The sequence below is a fragment of the Halichoerus grypus genome, chromosome 8 (assembly GCF_964656455.1).
Source record: "Halichoerus grypus chromosome 8, mHalGry1.hap1.1, whole genome shotgun sequence".
NCBI lineage: Eukaryota > Metazoa > Chordata > Mammalia > Carnivora > Phocidae > Halichoerus > Halichoerus grypus.
In genome coordinates this window covers 106,978,144-106,998,833 of record NC_135719.1, presented here as the reverse complement: position 1 = coordinate 106,998,833, position 20,690 = coordinate 106,978,144, and the positions used below count along the sequence as shown (strand labels likewise).

Here is a 20,690-nt window from a genome sequence, read left to right as displayed (position 1 = left end):
CCTCCCGCCAAGGAGGGAGCCCGATGCGGGGCTCGATGCCAGGACCCTGGGATCATTACCTGAGCCGAAGGCAGTCACTTAACGACTGAGCCACCCAGGCACCCTGCCTATAGATTAATTTGGAGAGAATCTTCATTTTCATAATATTAAGCTATTCAGTTCATGAGCATGGAATACCTCCCTATTTATTCAGCTCTTTCATATCCTTTTTTTAAAAGATTTTATTTATTTATTTGACAGAGAGAGAAGAGAGAGAGAGCACAAGCAGGGGGAGCAGCAGGGGCAGAGGGAGAGGGAAAGGGAGAAGCAGGCTCCCCACTGAGCAGGGAGCCTGATGCGGGGCTCGATCCCAGGATCCTGGGATCATGACCTGAGCCGAGGACAGACACTTAACCGACTGAGCCACCCAGGCTCCCCTCATGTCTTTAAAAAAAAAAAAAAAAGATTTTATTTTTAAGTAATCTCAACACCCAATGTGGGGCTTGAACTCACAAGCCTGAAACCAAGAGTCACATGCTCCACTGTCTGAGCCAGCCAGAGGCCCCCTTTTATGTCATTTAATACAGTTTAAAATTTTCCCTCATAGAGCTCAAGTATATTCTTTATTTCCTAGAGTCTCTTGTAGTTTTTGTTGCTAGTGTGAAAGATACCCGATTCTTCAATGACATATTTTCTGGTCGCTTATTGCTAGGGGAAACAAATGCTATTGATTTTTATCTCATCAATTATTTATACCTCACTGGGAACCAGTTGCATAAATTCTTCCCTGGGAGGAGATTTTCATAGGTAGAAAGGGGAAGAAGAAAAAGAACATGAAGCAACGTATGAGGACAGGAGACTCTCCAAGAAGCCCAAAGGCCAGAGAAGAGAGCTGCCAGGTGCTTTGGAAACCAATTTTATCACTTCATCTTTTCCCCTGAAGCTCATGGAACTATCCTAATTCTCGCATTCAGGCCAGCCTCTTCAGAAATGTGCCGTTCTTTCCTCCGTGACTGGCTCCCACATCAGAGCCTACTGGAGCTCGGTCAGCCCTCACCACCATCTCCACACCCTTGCTAGCAGGCAGTCTCCTGGGACAGCAGCCTCCCCACTGGTCTCCCACATTCCACACTCCCCAAACATCTGTCCCATCTGGTCCATCCTTAATCCTTTATCATGTCACTCCTCTACTCAAAACTCTGCGATCTGGATCCTCCCCGCCTTCGGATTAGCAGCCGAGTCATTACTGCTGCTCACAGGACTCTCCGTGAGCTGGTCTCCCGTTTACTCTCTGACTTCATCACCTACTGTGCCCACACTCCTACTCACTTTGTTTCACCACCTTAGGCCCCTTGCTATCTCTCCAACTTGGCAAGCACGCTGCAGCCTCAGGGCCCAAATAATTATACATTGCTTCATTAAATACACTCGGCAGCTTAAAATAACAAAGCTTTATTATTTCTCGTGGTTTCTGAGGGTAGGAAGCTGGGAGCGGGTTAGCTGGGTGGTTCTGATCACCGTCTGGGAGGAGGGAAGCTTGTGGCTGTGGCTGCAGTCCTATCTGAAGACTCAACTAGGGGAGAATCCCCTTCTCAGCTCACTCACAGGCGTGTCGGCAGGCCCCAGGTCCTCATGGATTTTTGGACTGAGGACCTCAATTCCTTCCTGGATGCTGGCCAGACACTGGCCAGTTCCTCAGCTCCTTGCCACACAGGCCTCTCTATGGAACACAAAGCGGCTCTCTGGGCAGATGGCTTCCCCTAGGGAGAGTGATACGGGAGAAAATGGGCACCCAGAATAGAAGCTGCAATCTCTTTAAAACCTAATTGCAGAAGTAACATGCCATCAGTTCTTCCATATTCTATTTATGTCAAATTTAGCCCACACCCAAGGGCACGGGAGATAAGTTCCACCTCTTGAAGAGTATCAAGCATTCGTGGACGTTTTTTTCTTTTTTTAGAAGATTTTATTTGTCAGAGAGAGAGAGAGAGAGCAAGCACAAGCAGAGGGACTGGCAGGCAAAGGGAGAAGCAGAGGGAGAAGCAGACTCCTGGCTGAGCAAGAAGCCCGCCGATGCAGGACCCTGGGACCATGACCTGATCTGAAGGCAGATGCTTAACCGACTCAGCCACCCAGGTGCCCGTCATGGACATATTTTTTATAACAATCACAAGACCTTTGCACTTGTTCTCTCTGCCGGGGATCACTGCACAGCTGACTCCTTCTCTCATTCAGGTCTCTGCTCATCAGAGAGGCTTCTTGTGATCTTCCTATCTGAAATAGCATCATTCTTCATCCCTTTGTTTTTTTTCCCTAGCCCTTGTCATCTGACATATTAGATTTTATTTGTTTATAATTTGTCTTCCCACTAGAATATTAGCTTGGTAAAGGTAGAAACTTTGTTTTACTTAAAATTAAATCCCCAATGCCCTAGAATTATGAATGACATATAGCAAGCACCCAACAAATACTTGTAGGAGAAGAGGAGAAAGAGAGGGAAGAGAAACCCAGAATACGGGTCCACATCTTTAGTGTCTTCCAGGTGGAGACCTGGTTCATGTCCAGAGCATATTTCATCTGACCTGGCCTCTTGGATCGCTGGAGGAATCCCAGGTGCCAGCTGGTAGGCCAGGGAGGCACCTGTATCTTTTCCACACATGAGGATTTGTAGTGGGTTGAACTGTGTCCCCAAAAAAGATGGGTTCAAGTCCTAATCTCCAGTACCTATGAATGTGAACTTATTTGGAAATAAGGTCCTTACAGATGCTATTAAAAAGGATCATCTTGGGGCGCCGGGGTGGCTCAGTCGGTTGGGCATCTGACTCTTGATTTCCACTCAGGTCACAATCTCAGGGTTGTGAGATCAAGCCCCGGGTCAGGCTCTCTGCCGGGCGTGGAACCTGCTTGGGATTCTCTCTGTCCCTCTCCCTTCGCCCTTCTCCCCTCCTTCTCTTAAAAAAAAGGATCACCCCATGACTTACATAAAAATTAATGACTCAGATAATTTTTCATAATCCTACATGCCAAATAAAAGCCCTTTCAAATCATATTGTTAACTGCATATGTAATATTTTATTTTTTAATTTTTAAATTTTTTTTAAAGATTTTATTTATTTATTTGACAGAGAGAGACACAGGGAGAGAGGGAACACAAGCAGAGAGAGTGGGAGAGGGAGAAGCAGGCTTCCCACAGAGCAGGGAGCCCGATGCGGGGCTCGATCCCAGAACCCTGGGATCATGACCTGAGCCGAAGGCAGACGCCCAACGACTGAGCCACCCAGGTGCCCCCTCCCCCCCCCCGCATATGTAATATTTTAAAAACCAACTTTTTTAAAGATTTTATTTATTTGAGAGAGAGAAAGCACGAGAAGGGGGAGGGTCAGAGGGAGAAGCAGACTCTCCAGACTTGATCCTGGGACTCTGGGATCATGACCTGAGCCGAAGGCAGATGCTTAACTGACTGAGCCACTCAGGATCCCCAACAACTTTCTTATATATGCTTCGAATTTTGTCTAAACTCAGGATATACAGGAAACAGTATCACTTGATGTCTCTGGTGAAGGGCACAAGGATGGGGGAACAAAGGTAGGGGGGAGATATTTTTAAGTATATATTTGATGTTTTATCTTGTGTCATTGTTTTCTTGAACATACACACACATACACTTAAAAAAAAAATAGCATGGCATTCCTATTGCTTCTGGAAACTGTGATGTAGTTTCCACAGAGTTAAAAGTACCTTTTAGCCAACAATTACTTAATCAAAGTCAAACATCTATGAAACTATTAATTTGTTTATAACAGTGAGGGAAGCAGAATAGAGGGTTGGAAGGGGGGGAATTGGTTAATTGTTGGTCAAAGGATACATAGTTTCAGTTTTGCAAGATGAGTAAGTCCTAGAGTATACAGTATAATGCAGATAGTTGACAATACTATACTGTATATTTTGAAACTTGTTAAGAGGTAGATCTTATATTAAATGTTCTTATCACAAAAAAAGAAAAAGAAAAGGAGGGAGGGAGGGAGGAAACTTTTAGAGGTGATGGTTAAGTTTATCCCATTGTTTATTATAGTGACATTTTCATGGGTGTATGCTTACCTTCAAATTCATCAAGATGTATACATTAACTATGCACAGCTTTTTGTATATGTCAATCATACTTCAATTAAACATATTTTAAGAAAAGAACAGCAGGATTACTAATAACAGTTTGGCAAACAGTTGTGACATTTTGGTGCTTGAAATCTGTTTGCAAATCAAATTTGTCTTCCTCTACCTGTTTAATCTTTTTTATAACTTCGGATTGTTAGGGTATGTTTGCATCTTCTAAAATAAGTAAATAAATCTTTTTTTTTTTTTAAACAGTGACCCCCGAACACTGGCCATTTTTTGGTTATTTTTTCTTTCCAGGTAGAAAGGTAAGAGAGGCATATGTGTGAATGTTAAGCTTAAGGACAATGATTAATATGTCCACAATAGGAAAGTATATTTGGGTGGGGAGCAAAAAAAAGTATCTTCAGAGGCCCAAAAGAAAACTATACTCACTGATATTCATTTATTCTTTCATTCCAATGTATTGCCTACACATGCCTCATGATGCGTTAGAGGCTGAAGATAAAATCAACACGGTAGTTAATCTGCTCTCAAAATGGTGACAGACTTGTACCTGAGGATATATAATTCACTGTGATGGACACAAAAAATAGCACACAGTAGCCCACAATAAAGGAGTGAATTGCCATGCAGGGGAACATCCGGGAGCTTCAAGAAGACAGATTAAAAGTCCTATAGATGACTGGGGGGAGGAGCAAAATGGAGGAGGCGTAGGAGACCTAAATTTCATCTGGTCCCAGGAATTCAGCTGGATAGGGATCAAACCATTCTGAACACCTATGAACTCAACAGGAGATTGAAGAAGAGAATGGCAGCAACTCTCTGAACAGTAAAGCGACCACTTTCTGGAAGGTAGGATGTGCAGAGAAGTGAATCCGAGGCGATATTCGGGAAGATAGACGGCGGGGGAGGGGGCCTCTGTCGGCCGCTTCTGGCAAGTGATAGAGCTGTGGAGCACAAAATCGGAACTTTTAGAAGTCGGCTCTGCTGAGGGACGTCGCTCCAGTGGCTAAGCTGGGGGTGGAACCCTCGCTGGGACAGTGTGGTCTCAGGACCCTCGGGGTCACAGAAAGACCGGGGGTGCCTGAGTGCGGCAGAGCTCCCAGGTATCAGAGTGGGAAAGATCAAAATCCTAGAGGAGAACACAGGCAACAACCTCTTCGACCTCAGCCGCAGCAACGTCTTCTAGAAACATTGCCAAAGGCAAGAGAAGCAAGGGCAAAAATGAACTATTGGGACTTCATAAAGATAAAAAGCTTTTGCACAGCAAAGGAAACAGTCAACAAAACCAAAAGACAACCGACAGAATGGAGAAGATATTTGCAAATGACATATCAGATAAAGGGCTAGTATCCAAAATCTATAAAGAACTTATCAAACTCAACACCCAAAGAACAACTAATCCAATCAAGAAATGGGCAGAAGACATGAACAGACATTTCTGCAAAGACGTCCAAATAGCCAACAGACACATGAAAAAGTGCTCAACATCGCTCGGCATCAGGGAAATCCAAATCAAAACCTCAGTGAGATACCACCTCACACCAGTCAGAATGGCTAAAATTAACAAGTCAGGAAACGACAGATGTGGGCAAGGATGTGGAGAAAGGGGAACCCTCCTACACTATTGGTGGGAATGCAAGCTGGTGCAGCTACCCTGGAAAACAGTATGGAGGTTCCTCAAAAAGTTGAAAATAGAGCTACCCTATGACCCAGCAATTGCACTACTGGGTATTTACCCCAAAGATACAAATGTAGTGATCCGAAGGGGTATGTGCACCCCAATGTTTACGGCAGCAATGTCCACAATAGCCAAACTATGGAAAGAGCCTAGATGTCCATCAACAGATGAATGGATAAAGAAGAAGTGGTATATATATACAATGGAATATTATGCAGCCATCAAAAAACCCCACAAAATCTTGCCATTTGCAACGACGTGGATGGAACTAGAGGGTATTATGCTAAGCGAAATAAGTCAATCAGAGAAAGACAAGTATATGATCTCACTGATATGAGGAATTCTTAATCTCAGGAAACAAACTGAGGGTTGCTGGAGTGGTGGGGGGTGGGAGGGATGGGGCAGCTGGGTGATACACACTGGGGAGGGTATGTGCTATGGTGAGCACTGTGAATTGTGTAAGACTGATGAATCACAGACCTGTACCTCTGAAATAAATAATACATTATATCTTAAAAAAAGGAAGAAGAAGAAGAAAGTAGGAAGGGAAAAATGAAGGGGGGAATTGGAGGGAGAGACAAACCACGAGAGACTACGGACTCTGAGAAACAAACTGAGGGTTCTAGAGGGGAGGGGGTGGGGGGATGGGTTAGCCTGGTGTTGGGTATTAAAGAGGGCACGTACTGAATGAGCACTGGGTGTTATATGCAAACAATGAATCATGGAATACTACATCAAAAACTAATGATATAATGAATGGTGACTAACATAACATAATAAAATAAAAAAAAAAGTCCTATAGATGATCAATTTTGTTAAGGGATCCATGATGGACTATATTACAATAGCATGACTATAATACCAGGCCATCTAAACAGAATTGTTCTTCCCTCTTACATGATCAAGTTCTGTGATTCTTGGCAGTGTATATTCCTGATGTGCTCTTAGCAACTTTCAAAAACCTGATTGGGCTCATTTACCTATGTTGAAGGAGGATGACCCCATCAAAAAAGAGGTATAATTTGGAAGCAGAGAGGTTTTCCTGTAAGGAAAGTAAAACAAAGGAGGTATAAATTCTGAAATTAAAACGTGACATTCTTGGGGAGCCTGGGTGGCTCAGTCAGTTAAGCATCTGCTTTCGACTGGAGTCATGATCTCAGGGCCCTGGGATCAAGCCCCACATTGGGCTCCCTGCTCAACAGGGAGTCTGCTTCTCCCTCTCCCTCTGCCACTGCCCCCTGCTTGTGCTCTCTCTCTCTATCAAATAAATAAATAAAATCTTTTTAAAAAAAATGTAACATTCTTGGCTAATTCAGGTCTTCAGTGACTTAGTTCATGCACTGCACTACCCTTTGCAAAATTTCACTGTTAAGAGCTGGACATATAGTTCATAAATCTATTTACAGTAGTATGGTTCTATCAAGAGGTTAGCCTATTAGTACAAACCAATTTTTGCTAAAGGACATTATTTCTGTACTATGGCAGAGGTGCGAGCTGCTTCTTACCTCTCTCTTCTTAGCTCTCCTCTTCTCGGGCACATGGCTGTCCACCTGTCCCAGCCCTCCTTGTGGATAGGAGCAGCCATGTGACTGAGCCTGGGCCGTCAAAACCTCGCATGCTTGACGCATCTTGCCCTTTGCCCCTTGCAGCTGGCTGGAACGCAGATGACCACCAGGGCAAGCTTGAAGCCACCAGTTAAAGACAGCAGAGCCTCTGTCAGCTCCAGTGCACCCCACTGACCGGTGGGGATGACCTAGCACTGTTATGTGAACAAGAAATAAGCGGTAAGGTATTTGAGCCCTTATATGTTTTCAGAGCAATTAGCCTTTTTTAACTCATAGCAACATTCTTCTCTTTTACTTTTTTGGGGAGGGAGGAGACACACCAAAAAAGGACAAGTGGAGGGAAATCTAATTATAATGTTTGTGCTGGGCCTCTGTCATTTGCCCCTTTAGGCTCAGGCTCTATCCTTCTGTATCCTGCTTTTAGCCCCTGAAGGCTGACCTACACTGTGGGCCTCTCAGGCCTCTGAGTGTGTGGTGATGAGAGGGAGGGAGGAGGGGGAGGTCAGGGCATTTCTTGCGCTGGCTCACTCCCTGTGAGGTCCTAACGGGAGTCCACGGCTCCTCTCAATCTGGCCTGTTTACAGGAGGGTCTCACTCCTTCCGGATTCAAATAGCGGTTCCCTGCCCTTGTCCGTGTGGCTTTGTCTCAGCTTGGCTACCATAACAAAATACCACACACTGGGTGCTTACACAGCAGAAGTCTCTTTCTCACGGTGCTAGAGGCTAGGAAGTCCGAGATCGGGGTGCCAGCATGGTCAGGTTCCGGTGACGGCCCTCCTCCTGGCTTGCAGATGGCTGCCTTCCTGCTGTGTCCTCAGAGAGAGGGAGAGAGAAAAAGAGAGAGGGAGAGAGAGAGAGAATGAGGGAGAGAATGTTCTTTGGTTCCTTCTCATAAGCGCACTGATCTCATCATGGCAAACCCTGCGTGACCTTATCTAAACCCAATTACCTCCCACGTCCTAATACCATCACATTAGGGGTTAGAGTTTCAATACCTGAATTTGGGGGGTGGGATACAGACATTCAGTCTATCACAGACTTAGGCACGTGTTGTCAGCCAGACTGCTACGAGACCCACGTTACTCCAGCATTTTTTGCAATGACTCCAGGCCCACACCTTGGCGTTGTCCGTCTGTAAATAAACCCTCTTAGGATCATCCCACTTTGAGTGGGCCATCTGTTTGCTGTTAATACTCTGATCGAGACAATCTTGCTTCGCCTTCACTCTCAAAACTAATAGTAACAGATATTGTACATATTGCCTGAAACGAGTAAGCAGTTAGGGCAATCAATAACAATCCCAAGCAATAATTCCCATGCAAATTACTACATCTCTCTCTTCAGTGGTACTTTGAACTTCCTGGCATCTCCAGATTCACCTCAGGCCACAAACCCAAACCTAAAAAGGAAGTCTCCTTAATCTTAAGGTCAAAATTTGAATCCTTAGCCTGACATTCAAGGGCTTTCATAATCTGGTCTCTCTCTCTCTCCTCTCCAGCATTATCATCACCATTTCCTCCCCCAACCTCCTTCCCCACCCTACAAGATGGGAGAAACGTGACTCTGACCCTGCACATCACAAGCCTTCTCTCTGGATCACCTCCCATCTTCCTCCTCATTTAACTCCTGATAGTCTTTCACCTCTGTCTTGCCGGGGCATCTACACCCAAGCCCCACCCGCATCCATCACGCACATACACACCTTCCCGGGCTGGAGTGGGCACTCCTCCATGCCCCCATCATGTTGTGCCTACCTACCTACATCACACCACTTTACTACCTGCCCACTGACTGCTGGATTGCGATTCTCTTAAGGACCGGAATTCACTATTATTTAAGTCTTTATCCCCACAATAGGTCCTTAACATATATGTTTGCTGAATGCATAAGCCTCCAATAGTTTTAGGCTTTTGTTAAAAACTTGCATGTGCACTGAAATTCCTGTAGGGGACCTGGATAGAGCTGGAATGAGGATTTGGGCACGCCCCTCTTCTGTTCCCATCACTCCTCTACAAGAGCTGGAGACTTGGAAAAAGAACCTTGTTTCCCTTCCAGATTCTCTACATCCCCACTTCCCCATGGAATGAAGAGATAATTTCATCACCCCTGACTTTCACATGTTCAACTCATCACAAATTCCCAATATATAGGACCTGAAGTACTGAAGTTTTGCTGGTAAACATATTGAATTTTTTTTTAATTTAATTTTCTGAATAGGTAATACATTGTCATGAGTCAAAACCAAAATGCATAAAAATTTATACAGTGAAATGTCTCCCTCCACCATAACCCACGCTTCCATTAACCCAGTTTGTACACTCCATATATGTCCCTCTTAACATATACTTGGTTCCAGAGTTGTTTAGTGCACCTGCAAGCAAATTGCAAATATACATTCTTATATTCTGCCCTTCTTTACCAAAGCATGACATACTTTTTTGAACTGTTTTGTTTTGTTTTTTTACTTACCATGTTTTGGAAACTTTTCTTTACCTGTTCAGTCCTTGCCCCCTCACTCTTTTGTACAGCTGCATAGTATTCTAGCATGTGGGTGTATCGTAGTATCTTTAGCCAAACGTTCATTGATAGACTTTTGAGTTGCTTCTAAGTTTTTTTGCAAACAATGCTTAAAATGATGTACATTTAATCTTGATATGATGCCATATGATTCAACATATAATTCTTCTAACATTTTTACTTTATACCTTGCTTCAAAAAACACTTCATTTGTGGGCCAGCTAATATATGACATTTGCTAAAGGATAAATTAAAGTTAGACCATAGATCAATGACCTGAAAAAGTTATTTAACTTTATGAGTTCACTCCTGGGCATTCATCCATAAGAATGTTGGACGATTTAGCAGAGTATGAGTTCATTTCAATGGAGCAAGCAGTGTATGTGTAAGCTTTGTAGGTGTTGCCAAGGTCATTTGCACAAAGCCACATTCAGGGCTCCCCTTGGGGAAAAGCTCCATCATTCTGGTACTTTTGATGATCAGTAATACTTTAATATTATTTGTTATGCTAATGCATTGTATTCAGCAGACGTTTACAAAACAGGGAAGGACTCAGCCTCCAGAGTAGCAAAGGCCTCTGGAAGAAGGCATAATGCATCGGTCTCAAGACTCTGCTCATTCCGGAGGCTAAGAGGTTCAGTTGGGGTCTTTCTGACTGCTCCCAAATACAGAACAGAATTCTGCGTGGGATTCTCCTGCACATACCTGCTGCTCTAGAGGCTGGTGTTCCATTTGGCCAAAGGGAGATTGCCTCCAGCTGCCCTTCTTACGTGCTGGTTGTCGGGGTTGCCTAGTGAGGAGAGCCCTCAGACATGGCAGGTGCTGCATCTGCTGGAGGGCGGTGATGGTTTGGGAAGGGCCAACTGACTACTACTAGAATCTACCAAAAGCTTGTAAAAGCTGATTTCCTCAAGGGGGTGGGGGCACTATGGGTGGGGTCTTATGAAGCTGCTCAGCCTAAATAATGTCTGGGCTTAAGACCAAACCTGTAGGGCGCCTGTGTGGCTCAGATGGTTAAGCGTCTGCCTTCGGCTCAGGTCATGATCCCAGCGTCCTGGGATTGAGTGCCACATCGGGCTCCCTGCTCCGCAGGAAGCCTGCTTCTCCCTCTGCCTCTCTCTCTCTCTCTCTCTCATGAATAAATAAAATCTTTAAAAAAAAAAAAGACCAAACCTGTAAGACCAGATGCACCTCCCTTCAGGAAGGATGGGCCTCGAGGCCCTCTGAGGCGGAACCAACTGAGGACACTCCACAAAGCCACACCAATCTCCGCCAGACCTTGTTTGCGGGGCTTAGAGATCTAAACTTACTTAGAGGAGCAAAATACTCTATATCCTTTATCTCTTTACATGTATATTTTATACTTTCCAGTTTGAAGAGCTTCTGATTTAAGAAAATAAACCCGAAGAAAAAGACAGAGATAAAATTAGAGGCCTAAGTTAGAGGGAACTATTGCTGAAGAATATAGGCTTACAAACTTGTTCTGGATAGTTTTCACAAACATTGGCTTTATTTTAAACTTTAGCCTTCATAACCCTTTCTGGGCTTCTGGTAATGGTATCATATCAATTTTGCAGATTTCTGGAACTCTCTCCAACTCACTCCATCTCTTTCCAGCTCCCCAGTCCTCTGTTTGGAAACCCCAATGCAGATGAACTACTCTGTTACATTTCTGATATGTATTAGGTACAATTTTTAAATGATATTGCTATTTCCATATGTGTTTGTTTATTTCCTGCCACAAGTTTCCAATGAGCAGTTACCAGGCAGGCCCAGTTCCAGTCACTTGGATGCATTAGTGAGCAAAACTAGTAAAAGCGTGTCTCCACAATGAAGGATGGAATGGTAGATGAAGAATTTGTGTGATCAATAGTTGAACATGGGTCAGTTTAATACATTTATTTCCAGTGCTTCTTAGGTTTGAATATGGTCCTGAGAGAAAGATGAGCCCTTCTGTGGACTGTTTTCCCTTTTCTTCTTTCTTCTTCAATTTTCTCAGACATTTCCTTGACCTTCCCCCAACACACACACACACATACACACACACACACATTCTTGTTTTATCCTATATTTAATCTAACTACAGTAATAACTCTTCATATCTTGTTTCACAGTTTTCTTGCATAGTTTGAATTTTTTACTTTTGTTTGGGAAAGTTATATCTACTACAAAGTAAGGCCCAGGTGGGCAGAAATCACAACACACACACACACATACACACCTGTCTTTGTGAACCTCCTGACTGAAACCACATTCAATTTGGTGCTTAATTAAAAATTTGTATTATGACAATATTTGTATGTTTCAGTTATCTATTGCTGTGTAACAAACAAACCCAAAATTTGCTTAAAACAACAGCCATTTTATTTGGTCATGATTCTGTGGATCAGGAATTTGGGCTGGGCTTAGCTGAGTGGTCCTTCTGTTCCATATGACAGTGCCTGGGCTCACTAATATGGCTGCATTCAGCTGGGAGTTGGACCAGGGCCACGTGGTTTGAGGTGTAGTCAGGCGTCTCTCCACCAGACTCTGTCCAGCAATGATGGGACTTCTTGCATGGCAGCTGGCTTCCAAGATGGAGACACAGACTTGGAAATTATGCATCACTTCTGTCACATTTTATTGGTCAAAACAGGTCCCAGAACCAGCACAGGTTAAAGAGGAGAGGAAACAGGGGCACCTGGGTGGCTCAGTTGGTTGAACATCCAACTCTTGATTTCAGCTCAGGTCATGATCTCAAGGTTGTGAGATCAAGCCTGCATGGGTCTCTGAGCTCAGCAGGGAGTCTGCTTGAGATTTTCTCCCTCTTCTTCTGCCCCTCCCGGCTCATGCTCTCTATCTATCTCTAAAATAATAAATAAATAAAATCTTTACCCCAAAAAAGAGGAGAGGAAACATACTCCACCTCCCGCAATTACGAGGGGAGTGGTAAGTTCACAATGCAAAAGAGCATGTAGGATGGGAGATGCCACTGCAGTAGCCTTGGAAACATGAGCTACCACACTCTATAGACCTGTTCTGTGTTAGCTGGTAATCCACTATAAATCCCAGTTCTGGGCAGTAGAAATGAATCTAAGCTTAGTTTGCTTTCTCCTTGTATGTCTGTCTGCTTTTTATTAATCAGCACTTTAGCTTGAATGGATGTTTTGAATTATAATCCTGAGTTCCATGTGTATCAGTCAGTATGTTCAGTTCCAAGGCACAGGAAGCAATTCTGGCTCACTTAAGCAGAAAGGGAATTTTCATTGGCTTATCACGTTGTTTATAAAAGATAGGAAGGTTGGAGAACTAGACACAGAACATAGAACAAAACCTAAGGAAGGCTGGTGGGAAGGCATATCCACAGTGGTACCACAAGGACACTCTGCTCAGGGCTCTAGTGCTAACATTGTACACGCTAGGCTGTGGGGCTCTCAGTGCCACTGGGCCTGGGCCTGGGCCTGGGCCTGAGATTTTCATTCTTTCCCTTATGGTTCCAAGTCCTGCATAGGAACAACCAGTTGTCCAAGTCTCCTTGCTCCATCCTTGACCAGGAAATGAAGAGAGGGCCCCTTCCACTTTAAAGGTTGGGCCTAAGAGTATTCTGCCTCCTACCTAGACTTATATGATGGAGTGTTACCCACAAATACAAAGAGCTACCCAGTACTGAACATCCAGTCATTGCTAAAAGTATTAAATTGTCCTGATCTGGCCCCTGCTACCTCTCTGACCTCAACTCCTATTCATTCTACTGTAGCCTCAATGTAAAACACCAACTAAGTATGCTTCTGCCTCAGGGCCTTGGTGTATGCAGTTTTCACATGTGAGATTCTTGTCCCCAGATACCTGCATGACTCTCTCACACACCTTATTTAAGTCTTCCAATAGCCATTTTATCTAAAATTGTAACTCTTCACCCCATACTTTCTGTTCTATGGGGCAAGGATTTTAACCTGTTTTGTTCAGTCTTGCATCCCCAGCATCTAGAACAATGCCTGGAAAATAGTAAGTGTTCAACAAACACATCTTCAGTAAATGAATGTAGAGCCCTTTGCAGCCCCTTTGAAACACATTTGTTATACGGTTGACAATGATTCTTCTTAGAGTTTAATACTTCTACCAATATATCTGCCTGCAATATGGTTTCCTCATTTTAAATTATTGTGCAAGACAAATGAAATTTTCTGGTAGGTTAAAAAATTGTTTAATTTATTGTTCCCTTTCCTTCAACCAGGCTTATCCCTCTGCCTAGAAGGAAATTAGGTGAGTCAGACAGGATCATTTATTGTAAAACCATACCTTATGCTTTATTCTCTTCTCAGCATTTCTAAATTGATATTTTGCTGATTTATTGTATTACTTTTCAGGGTATTGCTGTGAGCTTAATAATTTTCAAGGTCCTCCCTTTCATCCTTCATTCAGAAAGACATGAAGTTGGACTTTTTCCAGTTGTCAGGAATGTATTAGTCCTTGGGAGCTGCCATGAGCAAAGCAGAATAACAGTGACCTTGACTGATCCATGATCTATCCCAGAAGGCAAAACGTCTGGCCCCGTAGATTTGAACACATTGATAGTGTTCAGGTAGTCATGAGTGAGGCAAAAAAGTTTACAGAGAACTTACTGAATGCAAAGTTTGTCCTGGATCTTCCCTTTCTGTGGTTTGGTGACCTACCTCCTCATCAGCGAATGTGACATCAATGGAGGATTTAATCAAGCTCTGCCATTTGCACAACTTGGGCAAAGAGGAAGCAGGAGGGAGGGGATCCAGCAAGCTTTAACAGGTGCTTCATGCCATTTCACATTTGTGTTCCTGCCAGAGGGCCAGTTTCTGTGGCCTGTTTCAGATGATAACGTATTTCCCTGTTCATATGATAACTGGTAAAGATGATCTCTCACTTGCTCCTTCACCCAACCATCCACTCATTCATGGACAAATTACTTCCTAAGCCCCTACTCTGTACCAGGCATTGTGGTTACAACAGTGAACAAAACGAAGTTCCAGCTTTCAGGAAGCGTATGACTAATTGTACCACCTAGTTTTTATAGTTCTTGCTTTAATGACCACAAATATATACAGAAGAGAATGTTGATGGCTGACAATTTTACTATTCCTTAAAAAAAGCAAAAAGCCTTGGGTCAAAAAATGGGCAAAAGGGAGGGTTCAAGCCCAGTTCTTATTCATATTCCTAGCAAGCATCATCCTGACATATTGAGAAGAGGTGAATGATGACATTCCACCTGCCCACTCACCCCAGGCCTCTGTCACACCATAACACTGCCTCCTTGTTACATGTCTTCACCTAATGATATCACCCTGCTGTCCTGGGATATATGCAGTGGGCAGGTGCTCAAGGGCTATAAGTATTATAGCATTTGGGGCAACATTACCCCAGAAAATTCAAACTTTTTCATGTAAAACAGAAAATATTTGTAAACCATTTTCTCTCACCATTCCCATCCTGTTAATTTGGTGTAGCCCATTGGGTTTCCAGCTTTGGAGCTTGCCTGTTTTCCATCCATTATTTGCTCCAGAGATGCCCTGCCTATGAGCCTCAGGCTTTCACCCCAGGATATTTTGACAGAGTTGGTGTTCAGTGAATATCGAGCACCTAGAATGTGAGAGGCAAGGTATTTTCCAGCATAGGTAGTGAGCAAAAATTAAAGCAACCTTTGAGAATCTGGATAAAAAGGGATAAAAATCAAGATAATTCATGCATAGCCATTTGTTGTAGATCATCAGTTCTGCACTGAATTGAAGATCTACACAAACATTTCAATGTTTGAAGTGTCCAAACATTCTCTTTGGACTCTTTCCTTGACTCCACATTCTCCTGCTTTTCTTCCCAACTCTATGGCTGCTTCTCAGTCTGTTTTGTGGGTTCCTACCCCCCATCTGACCTCTATTTGTTGGAGGTCATGGCTCAGTGTTGAGCAACCTCTTCTCCATCCAAGCTACACTTTCTCCATAGGTGATCTCACCACACACTGTCTTTAATTGCTACATATAATTTTAATTCAATTACTTTATATATGTATTAATTTAATTACTACATATATAGGAGGAAAGGCAGGAGGGAGGGAAAGAGGGAGACAGGAAGAGTCCATTTAATTACTATATATATATTACTTTAATTACTACATAGAGAAAGTGAGAGATGGATTGAGGAGAGAGAGGGAGAAGGAAGAGAGAAGGCATATAAATATAGCACATGATTGCATAGTTTCAGCCCTGCTCTCTCCTCTGAACTCCAAATCCATATATTCAATGCCTTTTTAACATCTCTCCTTGGATATTTCAAAGGCACTATAGACTCAACATGTCAAAACTGTATTTATATTCTCTCTCTCAAAACCTGGTCTTTCTTTGCTCCTGATATCTTTGAATGGTGCTTCCCATTCATTCACTTGGTTATGCAAGCTGAAAATCCACAAGTTACTTGGACACTTCCATCTCTCTTCTTGCCCACATCCAATCCAGCACCAAGTTTTGACAAGTTTGCCTCCTAAATGTCATTCAAATCTGTCCTCTTCTTTTCTTTTCTTTTTTTTTTTATTTTTTTTTAAAGATTTTATTTATTTATTTGACAGAGAGAGAGATAGCGAGAGCAGGAACACAAGCAGGGGGAGAGGGAGAGAGAGAAGCAGGCTTCCCGCCGAGCAGGGAGCCTGATGTGGGACTCGATCCCAGGACCCTGGGATCATGACCTGAGCCGAAGGCAGACGCTTAACGACTGAGCCACCCAGGCGCCCTGTCCTCTTCTTTTCTATTCCCATCACTTCAATCCCTGCAGAGAGCAAAAGTCCTCTGGATTTGACTCCTGCTGACCAACCCACATCCCTTTTTGACTCCTACAATCCATTTTCCACAAAGCAGCCAAAGAGATCATTCAGAATGCAAGGTTCTCAGATGGCTCCCAAATGATTCCACTGCTCTGAGGATACATGTGTCCCTGCTGACTTAAATCAGCCCTCATTTGATCTATATGATCTATATTCCCCCTCATTCTCTCCAGCCAGCTCCCCGGCCTTCTTCCCAGTTTTCTTCTCTGTATGTCTCCCCTACCATAGGGCTTTTGTCCTTCAACCTGGGAATCTTGACCATATCTTCTTGGAGTTTACTCTGATTCATGCTTCAGATCTTGACTGTCTCTTCCCCAGCACTTACCACAAAAATATTTGTTAAATGATACTGGGGCTTGAAGAGAGGTACTCATAAGTTAGATTTCTCTTTTCCCTGCTGGGTTGAGAGCCAGTTGAGAGAGAAGATATGGAGGGAACAATCCGATGGAGATCAAAATATCACTTTTATGATCAATAGAGTGGTTGAAAAATGTGGTTTAGGTGTGCAGCAACATTAGTATGCCCAACATAAAACCCCAAATCAGGCAGCCTCACTCCCCTAGTCTTTGCTGTACATACATGCCCATGGATAAGCCCCTCACAGATTTCACCTCCTAGAGGAAGAACAGAATATGTATCCAAGAGAGGAGAGGAGAAAGAGGGCAGGCTATGCCCCACCACCACCCTCAAGAGCCTTTCCCAAATTTGCCATCCACGTAAGCCACTCCACCTCCATGGGTCAGAATTAGGGGTGTGGGAAGAGGCCAAGTGTGCTGGGAAGATCCTTCCTCATAGAAATCAGAGGAGAAGATCAGAAGCAATATGGCCCTAACAGGTCAATAAGTGGTTGGACATATGACTGAATGAATGAGTGAACAAATATTGACTACACATCTAATAAGTGATAGGCACAGTGCTAAGTACTGGAGATATATAAAGAAATAAAGATATCTAACATTTATTGAACATATACTGCATGCCTAGCTCTCTTTTAAGTGCTTTGTCTATATTAGTTTATGTACTACTAAACGCATTAGTATTTAATTTAATCTATTTAATTTTATTTAATATAATTTATCTCATTTTAATACAACTTAACATACTTATTATATGTTATGTTTTATAATTATAGAATATATATTAAATATAAAAATAATTTAATATGTACTAATATTTGCAATGTTTTAATACATTTAATCCCCATAGCAACTCTCGGAGGTAGAAACTATTATTCCCCCTACCCTCATCTTTATGCACCACAGGATGAGGCCTGACCAGAGTGATAATGACCAGTGTGATGATGAATGCACACCTGCCTCAGCTACTTCTCTCTTCTTCTGCCTCTACCTGCCCACAGAGAGGATATATTCTCATTTGCTCTGCCTTGTGTGGTAAGCTTACAGTTTTGTGGACCTCATTTGCTTTCTTACTCAAAAAAATCCCAACAGATTAGGGGTGCCTGGCTGGCTCAGTCTGGAGAGCATGTGACTCTTGATCTCGGGGTCATGAGGTCAAGCTCCACATAGGATGCAGAGATTACTCAAATAAAACTTAAAAAATCCCAACAGATTAATCAAAATTTCAGATTATGCTCACATTGAATAAAAATCTCACTGAGCATTAGTTGAACATGATTCTGCAAGGTTAGGTAGGCCATTAATAAAAAATCAGCTCTGTCCTCTGCATTATTTATATCTTTGGTAAACAGCATTATATCTTGTTTCGATAATTATACTTTGAAAACAATGTAGTGAATGTGCTTAAGGTTCAAAGAAAAGTGACAAAGATGATCATCAAATCAACAGATAATAAATTACTGCAATGGAAGTTAAAATTAATTCAGGTTGTTAACTCATAGAAGAAAAGGCTAAGGAATTCTTTGATTACCCCTTATAAGCAAGTGAAGTACTTCAATAAGTAGGATGGTCCCTATGTCCACAAGAAAAAATAAACAGATGAGTTTGGTTTTAGAAATTTTAATTTTTAAAACTACAGAAAATTGCAATACAACAAAACCATATTCCATGCACCCCAAACTAGGAACCGTTACCATTTTGTCTCCAGCCTTTAAAAAAAAGTCATAGAGTGCATGGTAGAAATTAGAACAATATCAAAGGGTTTATAATTAAAAAAAATAAAAGTAAGCCTCCCACCCTCAGATGCCTGATCTCGCCCAGAGGCAATCCTACTACAGGTTTCTTATATTTCCTTACAAAGATGTTCTATGCATATATAAGCATATGTGTAAGTGTATTCTTCCTTTTTTTTTCCCACAAATGGAAGCTCATGATGTACAACATTCTGGCCTTGCTTTTTTCAATTATTATATCTTGGAGACTGTTGAAACAGGAGAGTTTAAATCTAACATGAGAAAGTACTTTTTAGCAGTCATGTGGATAAAATTCTGGAAAGAGTCACTAAAATTGATATTAGTTTCAGCTCTCTTAAGCCACCTCTGTCATCAAACAGGTTAAGTTTCCTAGGAAGCTGACTGAAATGGAGATTGTATGCAGGAATTTTATTAGGTAGTGCTCTTGGGATCAATACCTATAGAAAGGAATAGAAAGAGAAAAATAAAAAGCAGAAATGGGCAGAGAGAAAGTTTGGGCTGCAATGCAGTCTGAACAACACGAACCCTTGGGGAGCTAAAGCTGGAAAGGCCTTTCTGAGTTATCCCGAGACAGGGAGTCCAGGCCTTCCTGCCTCCACGTTAATCAATCATGGGATGCAGATGGCCCTGGGGAGGTGTGACCTTAGGCTACACAGTCTCTTCAACCAAGACAAATTCCAAAAAAGACCGACAGCTAAGAGCTGTATGCCAATGGCACTCTAAAACTATGGGGGAGTAAGTTCTTCATCTTTTGTAACTATCTAAGGACATGATTAGGGCGTATAAAAAACTCAGTGAGCCCCCACTAAGGTTTTCTCCCAACTTGTTGGACCTCATTCTGGGCAGGAAGAATTTTCCATCAACCCAAACACGTCTTCAAAAGGATAGTGGGGAGATTTGAGAAGCTATGCTCTCTGCACATCACTTAAAGAAAAAGTATCCAAAACTTACAAATGAAACAGAAAGTACTGTGTGCCCTTTCAATATTATACCAGAGCATTATCTAACAAGACTACCTAAAAAGTCTGATTCTCTAGGAAATATAATGTTCGATTTACTATTTACTATTGATTAGAGCCTAGACTCAAGGAAGTTAAATAGTGCCTTGTAGGAAACTGTTAGTGATTTTTGCCCAGTCAATAAGATAACCTCAGGGCGCCTGGGTGGTTTAGTTGGTTAAACGCCAGACTCTTGATTTTGGCTCAGGTCATGATCTCAGGGCCGTGACATTGAGTCCTGCATGGCTCCACACAGAGCATGGAGCCTGCTTAAGATTCTCTCTCTCTCGGGGCGCCTGGGTGGCTCAGTCGTTAAGCGTCTGCTTTCGGCTCAGGTCATGATCCCAGGGTCCTGGGATCGAGCCCTGCATCGGGCTCCCTGCTCAGTGGGAAGTCTGCTTCTCCCTCTCCCACTCCCCCTGCTTGTGTTCCCTCTCTCACTGTGTCTCTCTCTGTCAAATAAATAAATAAAATCTTAAAAAAAAAAAAAAGATTCTCTCTCTCTTTCTCCCTCTGCCCCTCCCACCCTGCACCCAGGTGCTCTCTTTCTTTCTCTCTCTCTAAAAATAAATAAAATAAAATAGAATAATAAAATAAAATAACATCAAAGGCCAAAGCACCTGTCAGGCTCTGTTGTTTTGTGCATCCATCATCCACTCTGACTGGACTAACCTTTTTCTGATTGCCCTGAGCCTTGGCTGTGCCAGCCATTAAATATTTTGAATATCATCCTTGAATTAATATAGCTCTAATAAGGTTATTGTTGTTTTTGGGATCATTTAAAATCATAGCATATTAGAGTCCAGTTGTGTTACCTCCTTTAAAAAACAAGAATGAGGGCGCCTGGGTGGCTCAGTTGGTTAAGCGACTGCCTTCGGCTCAGGTCATGATCCTGGAGTCCCGGGAT

At 42.7% G+C, this 20,690-nt stretch overlaps 1 long non-coding RNA gene across 1 annotated transcript in view; it reads right to left on the bottom strand.

Annotated features, from left to right (window-relative positions):
* Positions 1–1,495: 1,495 nt before the first annotated feature.
* The window catches only part of LOC118539683 (uncharacterized), a 200,476-nt gene continuing 181,281 nt past the window's right edge, over positions 1,496–20,690 (bottom strand). Inside the window, exons 3-5 of the long non-coding RNA XR_013440697.1 lie at positions 8,029–8,144; positions 7,279–7,532; positions 1,496–1,739 (exon numbers count right to left, since the gene is read on the bottom strand). This is a non-coding gene — a long non-coding RNA (uncharacterized LOC118539683). The remainder of the gene's footprint in view (positions 1,740–7,278; positions 7,533–8,028; positions 8,145–20,690) is intronic.